The sequence below is a fragment of the Camelus ferus genome, chromosome 5, assembly GCF_009834535.1.
Source record: "Camelus ferus isolate YT-003-E chromosome 5, BCGSAC_Cfer_1.0, whole genome shotgun sequence".
In the NCBI taxonomy this organism is placed as follows: Eukaryota; Metazoa; Chordata; class Mammalia; order Artiodactyla; family Camelidae; genus Camelus; species Camelus ferus.
This window is the reverse complement of record NC_045700.1, coordinates 82897614-82921415: the sequence shown is the minus strand read 5'-3', so window position 1 is coordinate 82921415 and position 23802 is coordinate 82897614. Positions and strand designations below refer to the sequence as shown.

At 40.9% G+C, this 23802-nt stretch overlaps 1 long non-coding RNA gene across 1 annotated transcript; it reads right to left on the bottom strand.

The window, feature by feature from the left end:
- Nucleotides 1-7810: 7810 nt before the first annotated feature.
- Nucleotides 7811-22584, bottom strand: LOC116663880. The gene is made up of 3 exons (XR_004320241.1): nt 22428-22584; nt 15143-15147; nt 7811-7820 (listed from the first exon to the last, which is right to left on the bottom strand). It is a non-coding gene; the product is annotated as an uncharacterized LOC116663880 (long non-coding RNA).
- Nucleotides 22585-23802: the final 1218 nt, after the last annotated feature.

Below are 23802 nucleotides of genomic sequence, written 5' to 3'. Positions count from 1 at the left end.
TAGCAGTGTCTAGCATCCAGCCAGAACTCAACAAATGGTAGCTATTCTGAGGAGACTCTTGGTGATAGAAGCTGTCTTCTCCATCGTTCCCAGTTCTACGCCCTGTCTAACATCTTTGCTGCTGATCCAAGTGACCAGCTATGTGTCCTTAGCACGGGCTTTGCATCCAGGGTCCATGGATCCTTCAGGATGCACCACTGGAGCTCCGAGGGGTCCAAAATTTCCCTAAAACACAGAGCAGATGTTAATGATTATGTGTGTTTTGACATTTCACACATGTCATCAAATCTTAAACTGGGGTGGGATATGCAAATATTAAAGACCACAGTTTTAAGGACGAATGCTCTCCTCATGATATTATTTCTTTCAGTAAACTATCATTTCTTTCAATAAACTACCATGGACTAAGCCCCTGTTAACTGAAAATCAGGCTCAAGTCTTATTATAATAAATTAACTAAAGCCCTTCAGAGAGCGCATGCCTTTTAGTGTTACCAGTGACATTTTAAAATGTGGGCCTGGAAATGAAAAGAATCTGGGTTGTGTCTGGTTCTTTTGTGTTTACCTCTTACTTAAAGACCTCTCAAGAATCAGCTTTCTTGATATGTAGAGTCATTGACAATGTATTTGTGATTGGAAAGAAACTAGACAATATTTTCTCTCCCACTTGTTCAGCAAGACAGAAAGCAACCGTACTGCTCAGGGTTCTCCAGAGAAATAAAGAACTAATAGAAGATACACCTCTATCTCTCTATGGAGTGATAAAGACATAGGTGCACAGAGACTTTTTATGAGGAATTGGTTCACAAGATTATGGAGGATAAAAAGTCCCATGGTCTGCAAGCAGGAGACTCAGGACCACCAGTGGTGTAATTCAGTCCCAAGTCCAAAGACCTCTGAGAACTAGGCGAGCCAATGGTGTAAATCCCGGAGATAAAGTGTCTCCGCTGTAAGGCAGGGAAAAAGACAGGGATCCCTCCATCCATGTCCTAGCATACTGGATGGTGCTCAGCCACACTGCGGAGGGCAGTCTACTGAGTCCACGGATTCAGATGCTCATCTCATCTTAAAACACCATCACAGACACACCCAGAAATCTGGGTTCACCTGGGCCCCGCGCAGCTAGTCAGATTGACACATAAAAATAACCATCACATCATTGGTATCTCCCCTTACGTTTTCTAGAATGAGCTGGTGGCATGGTGTCAAAATTGTCAGATGTAATCTTAATAATTCTGAGACTGATTTCAGGGTACTGCCGTATGGGATTTTACATGATTGGGGGAAATGCATGCAAGTTTCTGTAATAAATGACCCCCTAGTCTCCGTGTTTAACACACAAAAATTTTATTTCCAGCTCACAGCACAGCCTGATGAAGAGTCAGAGGATCTTCCTGGCAACTTTCCAATCAGTGACTCAGGAATCCAAGCTCTTTGCCTCCTGTGAGGCTGCCATGTTCAACACGTGGTGTCCAAGGTCACCATGGAAGAGGAAGAGGAAGTGGAAGATTGTGTTGAAGGTTTTACGGCCAGGCTTGGAAAGGGCTTGTATTCCTGCATCCTTTGTCTCGTTGGCCACAGCCAGTCACATGTGTCTGGAGGCCTGTTTGGAGGCTGGGAAAGAAGCACAGGAAGAGGGACTGCAACGGCTCAGCAGCCAGCCAGTCTCCATCACGTACAGGAGCCCCAGGCCCCTAGGGGAGGTCAGGGAAAGCTTCCTGTAGCAGTCAAGTGCCTCTGCAAGCTTTGTTTGATCTCCCATAAGCATGTCCAGTGGTCACTTCCCAGAGGTGCCGACAAACGTGAGCCATGCTCAGACTTGCTACAGCACTTGCGTTCTCGTCCTTGTCTACCCAGATGCTTCAGGGATTGCCTTTTCCTTTCTGCGTCACAGGTCTCTACACTCTGGCTGCTCACTAATCTTCTGTTTCTACACAAAAGTGCCTGCCTTTTGGGGTTTAAATTGCCTTAGTGACTCAGTTTCCCATGGAGGAGAGGGAGATAGGGAACATAGAATAAACTCCAGTCCAAGCAAGGTGTTATTTTTCTTCCAAAACCACACCACCTTAAGCACCTGATGTCTATTAGACTGGACAAGTTCTGATACAGCCTAAGAATTAAGAGCTAAAGTGTAACCTAAATGACCATCGTCAGATGACTGGACAAAGACGTATACAATGAAATGCTACTCAGCCATAAAAAAGAATGAAATAATGCCATTCGCTGCAACATGGATGGACCTGGAGATCATCATACAACGTGCAGTAAGCCAGAAAGAGAAAGAAAAATATGATGTCACTTATATGTGGAATATTTTTTTAAAAAAGACACAAATGAGAACCACAGACATAGAAAACAAACTTATGGTTATTGGGGGGAGAGGGAGAGTGATAAATTGGGAATTTGGGTAGATATTAACTACTATATATAATATAGATAAACAACAAGGTCCCACTGTGTAGCACAGGTAACTACATCCAACACCTTGTAATAGCCAATGTAAAACAGAATATGAAAATGAATATATATATAAATGAATTACTAGGCTGTACACCAGAAATTAACATGTAGTAAAGTGACTATACTTCAATTAAAAAAAGAAGAAAAGAGCTAAAGTGCAGGCTCAGAGGACTTCATTCCTTTAAGCCTTTGCCAGCAATGAACTGCCAGCCATATACTAAACTCTGTTTATTTGAATACTCGCAACAGCCTATGACAGAAGGACGCTTATGCCCATTCTATAGATGTAAACACTAAGGCATAAGCTGGTTAGACAACTAGCCCAAGGCCCCCTGCTTATAAGGATTGGAAGTTAGGATTTAAAGACAAAGAGTTGGAATCCAGAGACTGCTTATAGCCTCTAGTCCCACTGCCAGGCTGTGTGGTGAACCCAGGTGGCTCCCTCCTATATAATTAATCGATTTGTCAGGTGGGTGTGTTCCAGTCTGGTGATGATGCTACACACCATTGTGAGCAGGTGTATCTGCCGGTGCATTCTTCCCCAAACACTGCTAGCCTCTTCTGGTGCCAGATAGCTTACTGTTGACCGATTTAGCATGTTCATTATTTCTGGTAAGCTCTAGTGAATTAGCCTATACCTTAAGTACAGTGTTTACCTTACACACTGTGTTTTGTGAGAATTAATTTCCAAAGCCTACTTTTCACTAAGAGCAGAGTGTCATCTATTATCGCTAAGATACCTCCATCTGATATACAGTGGGGGAGGAAGTGGTGATTTTCTTTAATTATCCTTTTCATGTTCTAAGCATAAAAGCCACGGACAGCACTTCTCTAATGCCATTCATCACTTTGATGATGGCCTGTGACAAAGAGAGGCTAGTCATTAACCAACTAGAAACAGAAGATGGGTCCAAAGACAAGAGCAAAATTAACCCAAGTAGAGGCTGAGCATGATGGCATAAAAAAAGTGCACAGACTTGAAGTGAGCCTTGCCTTGGCCACTCACTATCTGTGTGACCTTGGGCAAATCACTTAACCCCTCTTGACCCTCAGTTTACTCATCTTTAAAATGGGAGTCAAAATAATAAATAAATAGATAAAAATAAAATGGGAGTCAGTGATCCTTACTTTGTCAGGGTCTTGTGAGAATTCAGTGCAATCAATTCTAGGAGAGCAGGAGCGACAAACATGGATGCCTACCTGGGCCGGTTAGGCCATGTGAGTGAGTGACGCTGTCCAAATGTGACACAATACAGCATAGGTAAGCATTTTGATAAAGCAGCAGGTGGATCAGATGTTAATGAGCAGTATTAAATAGATGGTAGGTTGGGGCCAGAAGGGTTGTATGGCCAAATAAGATTGAAAACCAGTGACGCATTTCACTTCTCCCTTTTGGAGATTCAGAAAGCATTTTAATTTAATACATTGCTACATCGAAGCCTCTGAGAAGTCCTGTGGTAAAGGAAATGATTTTGCTAGTTTAACTTTGTATTTTCCAAAGATACTTGAAATGAAGCCCTTTTTACATCTCCATAGAATGAAAGTTCCCTGCAGTACATTTGGGACATCTATTCTTTGAGGTTTCAGATGAGAAAACTGAAGGAGAGAGAAGCCAACAGATGCACCCCATGTTGCACAACTTTGAGCCCCCATTCCTTGACTCCAGCTCACAATGCATCTACTGCCACACCCCAAGGCAGATTCCAATAATTTACCTGTGTTTGCAGCTGCATGGAGATTTGTCTTTTGTTCACTAGTGGTCTAGGGTCTGCCATTCTGTCTAGGGATGGCATGTGTGAGGTGGGAACATGGGTCGTAAAGTTTGTGCCACTGGAAAGTGTGAATGTTGAGTCCTGATTTGGGAGCCCAGAGAGGAGGTTTTAAGTCATGAAATGACCAGTGTGAGCCAGCCGTGACCTGGGGAAAATGTCTGAATTCTTCTAGACATAGTAAAGAACCAAATGGATTCTGACAGTGAAAAAAATGCCCCAGACACTTAAATCAACAACCTAATTAGGACTAGTAGCTCGATGGTGGGCTTTGGCCTCAGTTATTTTACCCTTTCCCTTTGGAGGAAGTGCCTTGAGCCATTGACTGCTCCCAGTTGAATGAGTAATAGACCCCTGACATATCTTGTTTCTGGCAATTGCCCTGGATATAATTCTTTGTTTACAGCCCTGCTGTAGAAAACTTGATGAATGCTTAGAAGAAAATAGAATTAGGACCTAAGGACCCAGTTAAAATCAACTTAGTAGAACATAGACATTGCTTTGTGTAGAGCTGGAAAAGATAGCCATGAGAGAAAGTGGCTTTAACATGCACCCAGAGAAACTATATATTATACACATAATATGTAAGAGGCAATTATGGCTCAGTAATCTGCAGTGTATCACTACCTAGCAATCAGATTGACGTATTCTAATGAGACCCATGTTGTTTGTAATCAGACTGGCATTGCTTATTCAGATCTCTATTCCATAAGATGCACTTTTAAATGGCTCAGATTGCACCAGATGCTATAAGAAATAGTGTTCCATTTTATTCCATTACCAGCATTTTCCCCTCTTCCAATTAGCATAATTTAAAATCAGCCAGAGGCAAATGTGAGGGGCTGAAAAGTTGCAAAGAAGCTCAAGAACTACTTGATAGAAAAAGGCAAGAAGACACACAGGCACGATTTTTTATGTGAGCAAGAGACCATTCTAATTAATAGAGTTCTTATTTTTTCAATTGCCCAGAATTTATTCCTGTGACTTATTGAAATATTAGAATCTCTCAGAGGGCTAATTGCCCTGTAGGTTCTTCTTGCTTATGTATTATCTTGTGGATGACATAATAGGATCACCACCTCATTTACCATTCACTTAAGGTTTAATTGAGTTCATCTTCCATTCTTCGCTTAAAATGGCCAGGAACTTAGAGAATCAAAACAAATTCTCATTTGTAAAATGAGAATATGCCTGTAAATTGCCTCTTTATAACTCAAGTCCCGGCTGTTTATAAAGTATCTGAAGTTAAAATCTGAGCTAACATAATACACATTTTTCCCTGATGTAATTTGCAGTGATGCTAGAAACAGTGCTTTTTAAATAAGTTTTTAAAATAAGGATTTGCACCTGATGTTGGGAGACTGCATTTCCAACGCTGTGTCTCCCCAGTATATTTGCATCATCCTCACAATAAGGTATAAACTCCCCCAGGCTGTGTCTTGGGCTGTTGCTGGTAGCCCAACCAGCATTCTCTTCCTCCTGGCTTTCTTCCTAATAGCACCTAACATGAGGACTCAGGTCCTCTCTATGTCATTTGAGTAGGACTGACCCACCCCTCAGTTATAGTTACCCTAATGGGTCTGAATTAGAATAAACCCTTGACACAGGATTGGTTCAGAGAAGGTCCAATCAAAGTGGGACTTCAGACTCCTTTTCCATAGTATGGGAAGCCAAGTTTCTGGAACCCTACCCCATCCCCACATGAACAAAAGGTACCATTTCCCCTGGCAGCCATTCTGGGATCTTGAGAAAAGTCATCCTCAGGATGAAGGTGACACAGGTGACAAGCATCTCAGAGACACAGAGCTGGATCCAATGGTCTCCCGGAGCCAGCTTGTACCAACCAGCTCACGAGAGCTGACTGTTAAATCTCGAGGAATCTTGGGAGCTGGTTAACATTATGTTGGTAGCTTAAATTTGGCCACGGTGGAAGTATTCACACCATGGAAATCTGCAAACCCTAATAATCAGGGCTGTTGCTGCTTTTTCTTCTCCTTTTCCTCCACTTTCTTCCTCTTCCTTCTCCTCCTCGCCTCCAGAGCTGGCTGTTAAACATTTACTGAATTTCCACCCACTGGACCTCCAAATTGAATCACCCCTGAAGCTTGGCGTCCTCCTGTGCTTTTCATATCACAAGTCTAGAAAGTCTCCTTTATTTTTAAGTCCATTGACCCAGATGATTTTTGGTTACTGTTAACCAAGGCATATCCACAATGACCTACAAAGTTCTCTGTGATAACAAGAGCTAACACTTATGGAACGTTTACTAAGGACCAAGAACTGTGCTAAGTGCAAATTCACTTTAGCTCAAATAAAACATCCACCTTTACAAAAAAAATGATACCTTTATTATTTCTGATTTACATTTGAAGAAACTAAGCCTCATGGTACAAAAACCACTTATCCAAGTTTCAAAGAGACCTACTTACAGTTTTCCAAATGCACCAAGCTTTTTCATGACTTAGTGCCTCCCCTATGCTGCTGTTGAATCTTTTTATAGACCGTGTCTACTTAGTTAATGCCTATCACCCTTCAAGATCCTGAGTCAGTGTCTCGCAAAAGTCTTCTTCATCCTCTTAGTCTGAGCCGCTGACTCCTCACATCACCTTGCGTCTACCTCGCTGAGAATGTTTCTAACGATGCCGAGTACTTACTGATTTTCTTGTTGGTTTCCCCCACTAGACTCCAAGATCAACAGAATCTTAGAAATCTGAGGAATCTTTTCTTTTTCTCGTCTATATCTTCATGTGTAGTTCCATGGCTGCCACGTGGGAGCTGTGTAAGTAATGCTGGATGAATCAATTGAATGAATGAATGAATGAATGAATCCTTGTGATGTGTTTTTTGCTGCATTGAAATTCAAGGAAAGAAGAAATCCACTGTCATTACCGTTAATACATAATCTCATACTAAATATGTGGATCATTATAAAACTATCAAAACTCCTTGTCTCCTTCATTTTTCTCATCTTCCACATCACCATCTTTCATCATCATGCATGGTCTGTCTAGGTACTGGGCAGACGGAAGAAGGTGTTGAGAAGTATTAGAAAGATCATTGGCTTTTGTGTCGATAGACTGGACATGAATTCTAGCTCCATCCCTTCCTACCTGGCTCAACTTAGGCAATTTGCATACTTTCCTCATCTGTTAAATGGGACCGAGGACTAACATTTAAGGTTGCTGTGTGAAAGTAAATAGTTCTTAAATGACCAGGTGTGTGGTAATAAGACATTTAAGAAATAGTAACCCTTTATCTGCATGTCCCACAACCTTAGTCATATATATATATATATTTCCCCCAACCCTGAGGACTATCACCTAAGATTTAGTGTCTGATCTCCATTTACTCAGTTTGGATATTACAAACTACTATTGCATCCTACTGATACTAATTGTAATCATAAATAACAACAACCACAAATGTTACTGTATGCTGTGAGGGACTGGAGTCTTTTTAAGCCAAAAGCCTGTTACTTATGAGTTTGTAAGAAGTTTCTTATTGTCGGGTCAGGCTATGCTATGTCTCCAGATTTATTACATTTTTCTTATTAGATCCTCCCGTGTGTGTGTGTGTGTGTTGCTGGCACTTGCTCACAGGATATTAGAATGTGGATCAGACCATGACAAGAGTGATGTATACTTTGTCATGATATTTTTTTTTTTTGTATTTCTTTGAAAAATTAAAACTTTGAAAAACATTTCTTGAAAAAAGCTGGGCAGGTCTTAGCAACCTGGACTGAGTAACTCTTGCCCTACATGTGGTGTGATTTAAGGCTGACTGTGCTGGGCTTTGGAAAACATCCTGTTGATTCTAATTAATATCGTGTCTGGGCCATCAGGCCAGACCGTACATGATGGGTGGTCATGTTTCCCTGGATGAAGTTTAATCACGATCAATTATCCTGGAAGGAGGAAATTCTTGGGCTGGACATGAGCCGACCCTTGGACTGGTGGAGAGGCCATTATATGGGTCCCCGGGTGGGGATGTGAAGGTGGTCCTGGACTCTAGGCATGGGAGTGTTTGGAGCGTTTCCAGTGCTGAGAATCAGTGGGCCCTTGTGCAAGGAGGCAGGCGGGGAGACAGGATGGGTGTTGACTTAATAAGTGGATCTGAGGTAGGTCTGGGGCATGTGGGATGGTAGCCGTGTGAGTTATAACTTGTAATCCTAAACCTCAGTTAAGTTGTGAGTAAATCACAACCCCCCTAATCCCTTCCCAACTGTAATGTGGCGAAGTGGGTTGAGCAGGAAGCTCATGATAAAACCAGGGAGGAGGCAGTGGAGTCCTGTAGTCAAAAATAGCTGCCTGGAAGAGGAGTGCTATCGTGTGGATGGTCAGCAGCATAGGAGAAGATGCAAAAAGGAGGAAGCTGATGGATTTGTTGCGGACCACTTGGGAGGCAGGATCTAGGAAACACTCAGAACACTTCGACAAGGCTACTTGCCAGGAGTTGGCTGGAAAGAGTTCAGATCCTAATAGCTTGGACCTGAAAAGAAAATGCAACATAACTTTGTAGCCACAGGCATGTGAGGTTGATGACTTATGAGTTCTACATAGATTTCGTATCTTATTTAATTTCCACAACAACGAGGTTGCAAGTATTATTTCTCCTATGTTACCGCTATATAGCTGTCATACTGAGAATAAAATTCACGTTTTAACTTCTTATAGAACGGCCATGCTGAGATTTGAGCCATATCCACCTGCCACCAAAGATGCTGTTCTTCCTATAATACCATCATGCCTCTTACACGAGTGAAATAGAAATGGAGAGAAATGTGGTTCACTGGTTAATTTCTTGTGGCATTTCCACAAGCAGACCTGTAAAATACTGCTTTCTGTTTGTTTCAGTAATTCTTTTGGTATAAGCTGCTTAGCATTATGGTTGTCTGTCCAAGTGTTTTAATGGAGGAGTAGGATGTAGGGGAAATTTGTGTTTTCGTAAGAACCAGCAACACTTCACTTCTTCAGGAAGACTTTTAATTCTCTGGTCAATGGCCTGAAATCGATTTTCCCCCAGCTGTTGGCCAATGTGATAGGAAATCTACTTAGTGTAATAGGTACTCTCTCCTTGAGCTGTTAAAAAAGAATATTGTACAGTTTAGAATCTACTAGATGTAGCCCCCAGCCCCGCCACCAAGAGCTTTGTGAGGGCAAGTATGTCACTCGTGACTCCTTATTCCAAAACCCAGATTTGTGCTTCCTGATCTCTCATGTCTTTCTGCTCTAAAATTCAATGTATAAATTCAATTTCTTGGCTCCTAGGTAGGAGTTCCTGAATTCCGGGATGTTTATACACAGACGCAGAAAAGAAGGAAGCACTGATGTTTAGCAGCTACACGCTGGTACTGCTGTAGCAGTCACTGTAATGTGTGAGTACTTCCATGCTAGTTGGTGCATGGCTTCTGTTCCAAAGCACCCTGAGTGGCCTGTATAAACTTTGGTGTCCTCATTAGCCCCCAGTGCAGCCTTGCAATCAACGAGTCAAGGCATTTCATGGAATTTTACTATTTTTTGAAAGGTTTAAAAATATTTTCATGCATATAAAGTAATAATAATAACTCTGACTAGAGAGTGGGGACATAAATTTAAAAAATCTAGGATAGTTAAAGAGAGAAAAGCAATGATTATCCCTGAGCATCAATGTGGTTGACATGAAAACTAAATGCCATACTATACATGCATAGCCTTCTGGATCATTCTGGGTCTTTTCTTTCTTCTTTTCCCCTCCTTTCTTTTTTCTATTCCATCCAAGTTAAAGAAATTTATATCTTCAGATTTTTTTTCTGAATCTTTTACCTAGAATTGTCAACCAAACAGAGCTTTGAGTAGGCAGATATCTTTCATTAAGAAATGAGACTTTCAGTACTTTGAGACTGAAAACACATAGAAAGAAGAAAATATTTCTCATGCTATTAAATGAGCTCAAAGTGCTTCTTTTATTTATTCCCTTATTCAAAAAATGAACAGAATGGTCGGTGGTGTCTTGGATGGTAAAAAGATTGAGACACAATGCAAGGTCTTTTAGTGACCTGCAGCCACTGTTCCTTGCAAAAGGTAATCTAATAATCCTCTATTCCATTTAAGGACTATAGGAGCTTGTACATTTCTAGACATTTTAAATGATTTGCCCACTGACCCTTCAAGCCCTTCTGATCCAAGCATTGTTATTACCCTTGCTTGATGGGAATTCAGGTGGACTGAAGCTGAGTGGGATCTTGGATGCTAATATATGCCCTGCTGGCCAGTGGTTTTCTTTCTTATAAGTCAGCCACATTGTCCAAAAGGGTCCCCGCAAAATACAAGTGCGTGGCTCTGAGTTTTTGTTCTTCTGACTGACGTGAGTAACTTCCAGAAAGCTCTCCGAAGTTCTTTGAAGATCTATTGCTATTCTTGACAGAGTTTTGTAGTTGATTGCTTTGAAGCCCACTTATCTTCCTTAGCTGATTGAAGATGTCGGCGATGTGCTTTTTTTAATTAGTTTGTGAAGTGGGTGGAGTTGGAGCAAAGTCAATTTCATCTTGCTAAAATCCAATCAATGCTAGTTGACTGAATGACTTTAGTTTATTTAGCTGATTGACCCTGGACTTCTTCAGAAGTTGTTTTCTCTTATTTTCAATTTTGATGATTAAAAAAATGATTTAATTGCAGAAGTCACTTTTATGTTGCTTAATATCTTGGCATGAAATTTACTCTACTTTTGCACGTCATGTATAACTCAGAAGGCACACAGTCACCTTCTGTGGAATTCAATATTTGCAGTTCCAAACTATCAATGAGACAGCACACTTTTTTTACTTTCCATTTCTTTTACTGTGCAGACAAGTATTTACAGAAAGAAAAGATTGACCAAACCTTGGCAAAAATATTTACAGCATACTAACTTTTGTTTTGATTTTCTTTAGGGTTTTTATGCAGTATTTTGCAAGTCCTTTCACCGGTTAAACTTTTCTTATTGCAGTAGTGAATAGAAAAATGGTGGTTCCCATTTATTTGGAGAAGAATTATTGTGACTGCCTTCCTGGATATCAAGCTGAAATGCTTACAAAACCATTTCACATCCCAAACAACAACCAACCAAATTTTATTTCTGTCAAAATAATAGAAACAAATGGTTCCAAAGCAGAGATGATGCTAGTAAACACTTTCATCAGAATCAAGCACTATGGCTATTAAAATTCATCCAAATTAAATGTTTATTTATGAAACAAATGTCCTCTTTTAAAATATTTCAAAATATTCAGCTAAGACACCCTGTGGGGTGAATCCGCTTACGTGAAAGATCTATGAGTCATGAGAGTCTAATTAGAGAAAACTTCAGTAAACTTCTCTTTCAAAGGAAATATGAGGACTGAATTTTTAAGGTGGTAGTGAAAACTTGCACTGAAGTTTTATTTCCAAATGCCATTTTTAAGAAATTCTACAAGCTGACTCATGAAGAACATAGGCAGGTCGCTGTAACTCAAATGTACCAAGCGATCGGGCTGTGTCCCAAACTGGATTCAGGTTCTTGTTTCATTTTGATTGGTTTGGTCCTGGAATGTCTGAAGGGGACAGATGAGGAGGGAAAAAAACAAAAAAGCATTGGAATGGGTAGATTGGTGTCTACCCTCCTGGCTCTGCCTGAGGGACTGATTTTGAGACCAGAGAAGAAGATAAAAGTTGCCTCCTGAAGCATAAAATCTGCATACAAATTGTCCTAAAATGCTAAGCACATTTCAAGCACCTGCATATGTCGTGTACACTAACATCTCACTGGTGAGAACTAGTTACATGGCTGAATTCAAGATCAAAGGGTATGGAAGTCCATTCACCCACCATGAGGTCAAAGCAAGTCATGAAGTCATGTGCCTAAGACCAACATCAATGGGTGGGGACATACTCTCCTGTCAGGAGGGAGAGGGAGGTGAGTAAATATTTCCTTAACAATATTATAATCTACCACAGTGGTAAAGCCAGAAAACAAGGATATGTGTTCAGGAGCAATTTATGAGTGTTGGGCCAAACAGTACTAAGGACCATAGTGCAATTTTGACACCCAGGGTCTAGATGAAGCCCAGTGGTTCACTAGTGGAGAACTGATGAACATGGTGGAGGCCTTTTGCCTGTAGTCAGTGGCCAGATGGCTTGGTAAGATGTTGGTGCAGTGAAGCAGGAGTGTAGTTGTTGCTGACCCCACACCAGATGCTACCACCCCTGGGGAATCTAAGAAACACCTGGAGAGACTTCCAGGGGGCTCAACTTCTAAACAAGCAGGAGAATTGGTACAGATTAATTTGTATTTGTTTCCTCTGGACATTATTGCTTTATACATGAAGAGGGAGGGTGACTCCACTTACTAGATAATTCCAAAATAAAGCCCCCAATGAGTCTTATATCCATGTTGTGAAGATAAGATAACATATTTTGCCTGCAACTGCATGTTTATGTAGAGGATGGTCTACAGAACTTATTTTTAGACAAATAATGGAATGGATATGTGTATATAGTGGTGATTTCAGTCAACAAACCATTGAAAAAACAATCAAAAAAATTGGAAACAATTTGAATATATACAATGTGATTTTGCCATTTTATCTTAAAAAGCCACAGAACTTCTATTTTTGGAAGCAGCTCATGATCCTACCTGCTCCTCCATCTGCCATCCTTTCCCTAGTAACACATACACATGGATGTCATCACATCACGGTGTCTATAAGCATGAGCATGGGAGTTGTGTGCGGCAGACGGCTAACTTCTCATCAAACCCATTTCCTCTTCCTCCTGAATACAAAGCTAGATTTTATTTCACAATTTCCTTGAGGGTAATTGTGGCCACGTAACTGAGTTCTAGCCAATGGAATGTGAGCAGAAATGATGTTATGTCTCTCTTAAGACTGACCCAGAAAAACCTGTTTGATTTTCCACGTTCTTTCCCTTTCCGGAGCTTGATGTAGACAAAAATGTCAGTCTTGGAAGCCATATATTGAAGATGGTGAAGGCACAAAATGGAAAGATACTGAGTCTTTGAGCTACCACTTGGCGAGACACTCACTGATCAGGACTTCACATGAGTGAGAAATAGACTCCTTTCATGTTTGAGACTGTGTGGCTACAGGCAAGTTATCTGTCCTCTATGCTCATCAATTTCCACACCTGTAAAATGGTGTATGGCTCTAAAATAGGTACTCAGACTTGTTGGCATTCCTCCCTTCAAAAGGTGGAGTATAATTTTAATCCTTTTGAGTGTACTCTGGACTTAGTGACGTGTTTTCTATGAATATCGTGGAAGTAGTGGTGTGTGGCTTCTAAGACTAGAGCATAGAAGGTATTATGGCTTCCTGCTTACTCTCATTCTTGGATCTTTTCTTCTGGGGCATGTTGGTTGCCATGTTGTAGATATTCAAGCAGCCGCATGGAAAGGTCCACCTAGTGAGGAACTGGAGACTCCTACTAACAGCCATGTAATTGAGTTGAATTAGAAGCAGATCCTCCAGACCCAGTCAAGCCTTCAGATAACCATATTCCTGGCTGGCATCTTGCCTATAACTTATCAGAGACTCAACCAGAAATATCCAGCCTTTCTCTGATTTTGATCCATATAAACCATGGATTCTAAGTCAAACAGGGAGAGATATGAGCCCATTAGGGGGACTAAGAGGCATATTAAAACCAACAGATTGGAAGTCCCAGTGAAGGTGAAAAAATTATTGGAATGGGAGGGGTGTTAGAATATGTGAGCTAGAAAGACAAAACTGATGGTCAGAGAGTACAATGCTTAAAATCAAGACAGTGGAAGTAATACAGTTATAAGTACTGGATTATAAACTCTAGGTTATTAAGGTCAGAAGAGTTGATGACTAAAGTAAACTAAAGGAAAGATTGGTGAAAATGAGAGGCTAGAGTGTTGAGTGGATTATTTTGTTAGACATTAAACCTGTCAAGGGTGATGACAGGGACAGTATTATTTTGGCAAGAAAGCTAGCGAGCTAGATGCTAACATTTGCAATGAATATGGGGCCAAACTGCATTCTTGTTAGATGCGTAACCCAAGGAGGAATGGTTGGTGGTCCTGCCTTATAGATGTGGCTCAGAGAAGCCTGCACGTTTGAGGAAGAGAGGATGAAGGGTTGTGTAGAGGTGGCCAAGAGGAGCAAGGAAGGTACCACTTTATGTCCAGGTCTTAGGAGCAGTAGAAGAGCACCATCATTGTTGGTGGGGACAGTTGGGGAAGCAGTGCTGGCAGACAGCAGCCAGATTGCAGTTCAAGAAAGAAGAAAAGGGACCTGCCTGGAGGAAACATGTGGATAAAGGGAATTTGGCTGATAATAGACTCAAGATTTCCCATCAAAGAGTTAAAGGGTTTGTGAGCCAGAGAAGTGGTGGGAGAATGGGTCAAATTTGGAGATTATAGGACTACAGGAGTGTAAGCACCATAGTGATGATGGAAACCTGGATGTCCTGAACTTCTGGAAGTGGTTGATTTTAAAGCATGATTGACTTGACTGTGATGGCTTTTTAGATTGAGATGAATAATAAATGCTGCTGATAGCTTTTCTTAGACTTGTTCTTGGTCAGTTTGTAGGAGTGAGGTGGGTGGTGGTGTGGCTACGGCAGAGGCCATCATACCAGGAACACATGCACCTTCCTGGGCCTCCCTGAACCTTTCGAGGGTGGGGCTGGGGTTGCAGGAGGCACTCTGAAGGCAGTAAGTGATGCCACAGTCCAAACAACAGGGAGGCCCATGGATGGCAGTCTCCATAGGACTCTGGAAGTCTTGCTTAAATTCTTGTTTGCTGAAGGACAAACTGTCTGCCCTACTGAAAGACCAAAGTGCCCAATACTCTCAGGGTCAATAAAAATCTTGCTTCACTCTTGGTCATCACTTGAGAAGGAAGGGAAAACTGAGTCAAGACAACATTCTAGACTTAACTGCTTCTTTTTCCTTATCTCCTCTTAAGTTAGCTTCTAAAGGCTAACGTCATTTTTCCTGAAAGTCTTCAATTATGATTAAATACGAGCAAGTGGATTCAACTTTTTGAATGGCTTCTGGAAAGCCAGGCAGTGCTTCTTCACCTCTAGCAGAAAAGGTCGATGGAAGGGCCGTGGGGACCAGGGCACGGGAGTGGACGCCAGGCTTCCTCCCTCTCAGTGAAGCGCTCTGTATGCCTTTCAAGACCCTTGCTCTTGCTCCGTGTGTCTGTAAGATCTCTCAGGAGTGACTTGTAGGATAAATAATTTATGGTTTCAAAGCATGAAACCTGAAGGGCTACAGAAACAGAAGCTGTAAAGGGACCCTCCTTGCTGGTCACTCTTCTCCAGCGCTTGGCAGAGCAGCTCCTGAAACACGGCCCCACTCGGGCTCCAGCCTGGCCAGGCTGAGAAGTCAGCCAGATGCTCCCAGAGCTGAGCACCGGCCTTGACCCTTGGCTGCTTCCCTGCCACTCACCCTCCCTCCTTTCCCTTTCCCTGTCCACCCAAAAGGAAACTAGATCTGCTTAAGTACCATCACGTCGGAGTGGTTGAATTTCACACATCTCAGTCTTTCATTTACCCATTTAACATGTATTGTACACCTGCTCTGTTGGGTGTTATATTTGACCTGGGTACAATGGCAGAGGGGTCCCAGCTGAAGCAGAAGCTGTGTGAGTGGCCGTGTGCCCACATCTGGGTGTGTGTGTTGGGGACCAGTGGGACAGGGTCCTCAGGAGTCTTTGCACTGGAGCCCCGAAACCTCGGGGATGGAGGAGGTGGGGGAGCAGGACAAACCTGACCGGGAAAGAAGGATTTGACCTCTTATCTCCAGCTTAGACTTCGTTGCCTTTGGTCTGGATTTTAGTGATATCACATATTTAGTGTGATATATTTCAGCGATATACACATATTCAGTAGCAAGGATCCCTGTATGTATATTCTATAATACAGATTTTTGATTTTTAATCGTATCTGAAAGATCATTCTTTGTAAGACATTGTGGCACAGGGAACGTGACTTTTCACGGCATTCCTAATGGAGGTGACACCGGTAGCAGCTCCCTTCCTAACACTTCCCAGCTCAGCAGGACCATTTCCAGTAACAATCATGCAGTAATCATCATCATTATTTTTCAATTCATTCTTTAATTGAAGAACAACTTAGAAAGAAACTTCAATGTAATGATATTACTAAGATTCAGTAAAATATTGAGTCCATGCACTAAAATTCACATCTCCCAAGCAAAACCCACAATTTGTGCTGTATTTCATGTTTAAATTTCAAACACAAAAAGTTCAAGTGGTCGTAGAGAATGATTAAAACTGAAGTAACTCAGGTTCTGTCTTTTCACCCTTCCAACCACTCTGCTGTCATTATTTTGAACCTACCGTTTAAATGCAGGGGAACTGAAGACACAGATTGCAGTCGTAGTGAGCTGGACTGATTCCAATCAAGTCCAAACTCTTCAAATGAAATAATACAGCTGAAATTTTCCAGTCCAGAGACTGGAAAACTGAGAGTTCTCTGAATTAACTTTCGTGTAGAATGCCATGTTTATTAAAGGTTAAGTAACAAAACTTGCTAATTTGAAGTCTATACTATTATTGCTAATGCTGCTTTGTTATTATTATTATTAAAATTCAACAATGACTGCAGTAGTTGTTTAGACTTTAGCTCAACTAAAGATGCTTTTCAGGGAGGAGCAGTTCCTCACGGTTAGAGCTGCCAGAGCACAGTGTTAGTATAAAGCAGATTGGTTTCTAACTTGGCTTTATTATTTTTAATGTCTGCAGGCAATGCACCCCTCTATTACCTTCACCGAAAGTGGACACTCCCATTTTTCTAACCATTCCTGCTTCCCTACGACTCTGAGAAACCCTAGAACAAAGCAAAAATCCAGACAGAAAAGAAAATTCATTTCCTCTTGCTCACAGACTGCTGCTCAGTTTTGTTTCACAGAGTGTTTCCATGGTACCTGGCAGGTGAGGACTGTGGTGGACAAGGGGAAGGTGACAGTCAGAGGGAGGGGCAGGTGTGTTCACAGAGCTCAGCGGGGCCACGGTGCCTGCCAGACAGAGCAGCACTGTTGGTGATTCCCAGAACTGCTCTGCAGGTAGCGGAGCTAATTTCCAGAGTTAGGTCCCTGTGCCAGTGGATTAGGGCAAGAGCCAGAACTTCCAGATATACCCAAAGCTGGGCAGGACAGAAAGAAGGTTTGTTTTCAGAAAACACACAGTCTAAGTAGAGCAAACATCCAATTAGTAAACATCATAATATAAGAGAATTTATTTTAATATAGTGTATAATCTGATAAACAGAATGCTAGGCAGATGTGCACAGAATGTTTCAGAAAGTTTCCTGGGAAAAATGACACCTGAACGGACTCATAAAAGAAGAGTAGGAGTCAGGGACCCACTGAATTTACCCTGTTGTGGCTTCAGATGCAGCTCTTGGGTAGATAAAATATTTGGGGATGGGGGTGCTCTTAAAGATCCCTTTAAATTAAACAACATCGTGATACCCCAGATTTACTGAGCATCCACAATGTACCAGTGACTTTATCATCGAGCTTTATGCTCGGTGTGGTCCATGGGGTACAGCTATTATCATCCTCATTTTACCAGGAGGAGAAACCGAGGCTTTGAGCAGCCGAGCAACTTGCCCAAAGTCACAAACTACGAAGCAACAAAGATAGAATTTGAATGTAAACAGTCTCACTTCAGAGTCTGAGATTTAATCTTGCAGTCAGCTCCTAGAAGCCAATACAAAAGGACACTTGGGTCACTGATCACTTGAAGTCCCAAATCCCCTTCCCCCTAAGCTGTGTGTTCAGACTGGCATTGCTCCACTGGGACATTTCCTGCAAGTACTCGGCTGAGCTGGGCTTGGCAAAGGTAAGGATCAGTACCAGTGACCATCCCGATGGTGAGATTTAGGCTTTGTGTTTAAATTCCGTCTCTGTTGCTTCTTGGCAGTATGACCTTGGCTAAGTCATCCTTGACCCTTACTGAACTCAGTTTCCTCATCTATAACGTGGGGCTACTAAGACCTGGGTCTCAGGTATGTTCTGAAGTTTAACTGCCAGTAGGGGAACCAGCCCTGACACATAGTAGGCATTTTCACAGTCTACTCTGACAAATGCGAGAGTTAACTAAACAGGGCAATACCACAACCTGTTTCTGGAGAAAATTTTGCTTGCCTTCAACTTCGTACTTCCACAGTGACAAACTTTGAATCCTAAGTAAAAGACCCCAGGATCACTATTTATTTTAAACAACAAACACCTGTCATCGCTCAAATTAGAAACACTTGCAGAACCAAGCTACAAAATATTTATAAATTCACAAATGTGTTTTAATTGCTGCTAAGTAAAATGAATTCAGCTGTAGTTTTTTCGCTTTATGGGAAACGTGCCTTCATTCCTTTCTCCCCAATCCTAACGAGAGTGGTTGAATATTGGATTTGTGCAGCCAATCATATGGTGTTTGTGATAAAGGAAAGTTATGCTTTATCCTGGGGATTGGAAGGAACGGGAGTTAAGGTGTGGGAGAGACATGGCCGAATGTGAAAGAGACACTTCACAATCTAGATTCGAAAAGGAGGCAATGACCATATACCTCTACCTTGTAACTCCTACCCACCGTGGGAAATCCATTACCTCATTTGTGAAATGTTTTCCTTTTAATCTGGTCACGTTAAATCTGAATGTTTCCAGGCATTTACTTGTCATGCTTTTTGGTTTTTCCTCAAGTCCCAGGAAGAATCATAGAAGAAGAATAAATAATGCCATTCTACTTCTACAGATTATGGCTTTTCAGAAACTGTATCCCCGACCCAACTTCCTACTAGACTTTTAAACATTAAAATTTTGAGTGTTATTTTCATCTAACTTAGCATAATTTCTGGTGGGAGAGTCATAAACCAAGAACATGCAGGTCAAATTCAACCTACACATATGTTTTGTTTGATGTTTGAAAACTTTCAAGTAAATGTTTTCCTAAAAATCAGAAGATTTTACAAAGAATCTGGGTTTTGGCTCTCTCTTAACAAAAATGGAATAGCAAGCAAACTGGTCCCAGCCTACCCTATGGCAGTGGTTCTCAAAGGGCAGTTGCTATAGGAACAGCATCAGCATCACCTAGGAATGCAAATTCTCGAGTCCTCCCAGATCTCCTAAGTCAGAAACTCTGGGCTTAAGTCCAGCAACCTGTATCTTCGTCATCATTCAGGTCATCCGGATGCTCACCAAGCGTGAGACCCGCTGCCCTACAGCAGCGATGTGCAGACATCTCCTCATTGGCCGTGGGCCCCGCTGTGGAAACAACGTGTGTGCACATACTCACTTGCCTTTGGCGTTCCCAGGGACAGTTTCCTAGCCAGTTCCTGAGGCCAGCCAGCTTCATGGATGTGTGACCCATGCCGTCACAGGGCCCCGTTCTTAGAAGAGACCTGACTTTGGTTTCATACTCTGCTGTTCTGTCTTGAAATTCGTAGTCCTTTTATCTTTGATTCTGTGTTCTGTAAGTGAAGTGTGATGGGACAATGGAGCATGTGTGTGAGCAGAGAAGAGACACCAGCTGGCAGCATGAGTGGACACAAGGGTAGTGGGCAGCTCGCGGGCTGTGCCGTTGGCCTGGATGCCTGATGCACATGTGCGTGCTGGGCAGTCCAGGGGACCACGGATCCCCAGAGGAACGATGGGATGCACAAACGGGCATTTTGATTATATACAACCAGGACAGGAACCACTGGCACTCAGGCAGTAAACTTTATCAGTCAATTACTACAAAATCATAGTGTATGTATCGACATCATGATAAAGCATATTAAAAACTTATTAGAATTCTTCACAAATGTTAGAATCTCTGTTTGAAAACTGCTACACCATTGCAAAGCAAATATTCAGAAGTTTAGAATTTGAAATTAAATTTAAAAAGTATCACATTTGATAGAAAAGAATACTATTTTTATATGAAGCTTTAGATTAACCAACTATTAATGAGAAAACAATTTTATAATTAGTGTTTCCTTGGAATTGAAGAGACAGTAGTATAATGCACAAATGGGCATTTGAATGATAGATACACCGTGAAGCCATTTTCAGATCCTTATGTGACGTCTGCAAGTTACATAAAATGTCAGAGGAAACATTAAAATGCCACTGCACAAATTTTCACTTAAAATTAGATTCAGGCTTACACAAAACGAATTTGTGGGAAGAGTTAAATCTTTTTAGAAAAAACTGTTTCTCAAGAATCATCAGTCTAGATACACTAAAATTTATATTTCAAAATAACTTATCAAAAATTTCTCCCAATATTGTGACGCATATAAAATACTCAACAGCTATTGTAACGGTCGTATCAGCATAAAATCCTTCTCAAAGTTAAAAAGTTATCAGAAGTACTTGCTGTATCTCATTTGCCAAAAACGATTACTTTCAATTATATTGATTGAGAATGAGGTTGCTAAAAGTGTAAGTTTGACTGATCTAATAAATGAATAGGCAGTAAACAGAGCCACAAAAATCTCATGATCAATCAAGATACCATATAAATACTTATTAATATATTGACTTTATTATTATTATTATTATTTTTATTTATTGTATATAATTTAATTTGTAAGTTTATGTTGTTTCTTATTTATTACTGCTACCTCTATTACACTTCATAGTAATAAAATATCTTTAAATATACAAGTCTAATTTTTTAGTATCTCAAACAGCATTGCCCCCCTGCTTTTGCAAGAAATCCTAAATTTTTATTTTGCATAGTTTCCCATAATAATGTAGCTGCGCTTGCCTGGGACATCTGAAGTAGCCGACCTTAGGAGGAGACATAATAAACACAAACAACAGCAAAGTCAGAAGACCACTTTCAAAACTTAGCTCTGGGACATTCTGTAAAGTATTTTGTGTTTTCAATGTCCTGAAGGCAAAAACAGTGCTGAGACCGGTATAAAGTGAAGACCAAAGAGACATGACAAAGAGAAGTAAAACAGAAACACTGATCGCATCGTGGATGGAGGAAAAAAAATTATAAAGGAAATTTGGAGGACATTGGGAAATTTGAATACAGATTAGGTATTAGATGATGTCACTAAATCAACATTTAATTTATTGTGATAATGGTAGTGTGGTTATGTAGGAGAGAGCCCTGCTCTTAGGAAAGGCATGACGTTTTTAGGAGAGAGGTGTTACCGTGCCTCTCACAGAGTTAAACAAGAGAGGGGATGGGAGGCAGCTTGCATGAGCATTTAGGTTTGAAGTTTTTCAGATGAAAAAAAAAAAAATGGAGAAAATAAATAATAGAGCATCAGGGGGCTTTCTGGGCAGTTGATAATGTTGCCTATTTAATTAGACATGGGTGGTTATTGCAAGGATGTCTTCAATTTCTAATAATCCAACCCACTATTCACTTATGGTTTGTATACTCTTTTATGTATGTGCTATTTGCCATTTAAAATGTTTCAAAAATGATGCTTTATAACTGAGCAAAAAATACCTAAATGGGGATGTATTGTTCTACTGCTGAGTGGACATATATCGGTGCTTTTGGAGCGGGAGAATTTTGCCAGTTAATCACATGATCACTTTTCTTTTGTTTATTTTGTACCTCAGATTCCAAATCTAAAGTTCAGCATGGGAGAGGAGCAGGAGTCACATGAGGAGGAGTCACACCCAGGAGTCATGAGTAGGAACAACTTTCACAAGAGTGGATCTAGGTCTTAACACAGCTTGAAGCTGATACAATTCTGAGGGTCCTCCTTAAGTAAAATAACACCAAATTTGGCCTGAAAGTAAATATTGATTCAGGAAGTGTTGAGGAAGTGAGAGCTCAGAAACTTACTATCTTTGACCTCAAGAGCAATCTGCCTCTAGTGTTTGTTTTTCAATATTTTAAGTTGGGACAAAGCAAAAATTTTATTTTTGTCTTGATTCATCTTATTTGAATCATTATTGTATTTACTATATTCTTGTTGCTTCTTCTGGGGATCTCCAAGGATAGTTTTTTTTTTTTTTTTTCATGATTAAGGGAGCAAGTCTTCTCTGTTTGCTTCTAAATAATGACTGGGCGAGAAACACTAGATGTGCACAGTAGTATAATGAAAAGACAGGGTTAGAGTAGAATCTCTGACTTCCTCTGATCTAAAATTACATAAAACAATACACACCCCACTATCATCCTCAAACTCAAAGCCAAGCACACGTGCCAGGTACCATGTAACAATACACAAGTGACCGAATCGAGTTTGGTTTAATCCTCCCAGTGGTCTTCTGAGATGGGAATTATTATCCCAATTATGTAACTGAAAACATTTTCCCCCAAGTCCGACCAGAGAGTAGTGCGTGATTCAGAATTTAAATTAGAACTTTGTGCTCACAAGGCCTTTGCTCTGATCACTACACCTAAGGTATCAACCAAAGGGAGCATCGTATTTCCCAAGATGGGACAAGCCAATGGCTCCTATCTTGAGTTCAGGGATCTGGTGTCTGCTTTTCATGCTTCTAATAAAAGAGGTGAAATACAGAATAGTTGAATTTTAAAGTAGAGAATGTCTAGAGTAAGAGAGCAAACAGAGTAAGTTCACCGCAATTACGTGACTCCGGCCTTTGCTTCTGACAAGATCAGCCCTTCCTACTTAGCTCACATAGACTCTCCAGAATGCCAAAAGGGGGAACAAGAAAATGGTATTTTTTCATGAATAGAAAAATGCATCTGGCTGATGTACATTTGGTTTTTTTTTTTAACCTTAATTTTCATACGTAAGTCACTGAATTAATGCAATTTCCGAGTTCCTTTTCCTAATTAAATTATTTTCTCCTATATCAGCCCAGCTTACCAAGACAGTTAGGGACATAAACACTTTGGTTTTTTGAAACAACTCATTTTGCTCCGTTTTAGAGTGGTTTTATGAAATTCATGCTGCAAAGGCAATCAACTTCTCTCTGACTCTTTCCTCTTTCTCTTTAAAGAACAGATAAACATAAATAAATATACCTCAAGATTTCACTTATGAATGAACATATCCAGGTTTAGATTTTTTTCTGTAAAAAATTATATGGAAAACTTACGCACTCTTCCTGCTTTGTATAAACTGCAAGTCAACATCAATCAGCCTATCTCGATTTGGTATCCATCCCCAGAGTTGTGAATTGTGACTGGCGGCGTTTAAATAGGTTTCAGGACCAGCTAAAAAGGGAAAATCACCAGTGGATACAAAACAGTTAACCTTTTGATGGCGGCATCTGAGAGCACTTGGCAAAATCAGGCAACCCTCACACAGCCGGCAACCTCGGTTCTCACCAGACCTTTCCTTCTGGCATGAAAGGCCTCTGCCTCCGTTTCATGACCCTGTCCACAGACCAGTGTTCTGCAGTACACAAAACAGATATGTTCTCCTTCTGGGTCTGGCAAACAAGTCTTGTCTTTCATTAAAAAGATAAGTTTACTGATGTTGAGACAGGCCGAGTTCCTACTTCCTCTTGTGTCTGAATTCCTGGGCCGTGGTGGAGGCTCTCTGGGAGGAAGTGTCAAATCATTACAGGATGCAAGTTGAGCCTCGATTCTTTGCAGTTAAAGCTTCTCTCTAACAACTCAAGACATAGAGCAAATA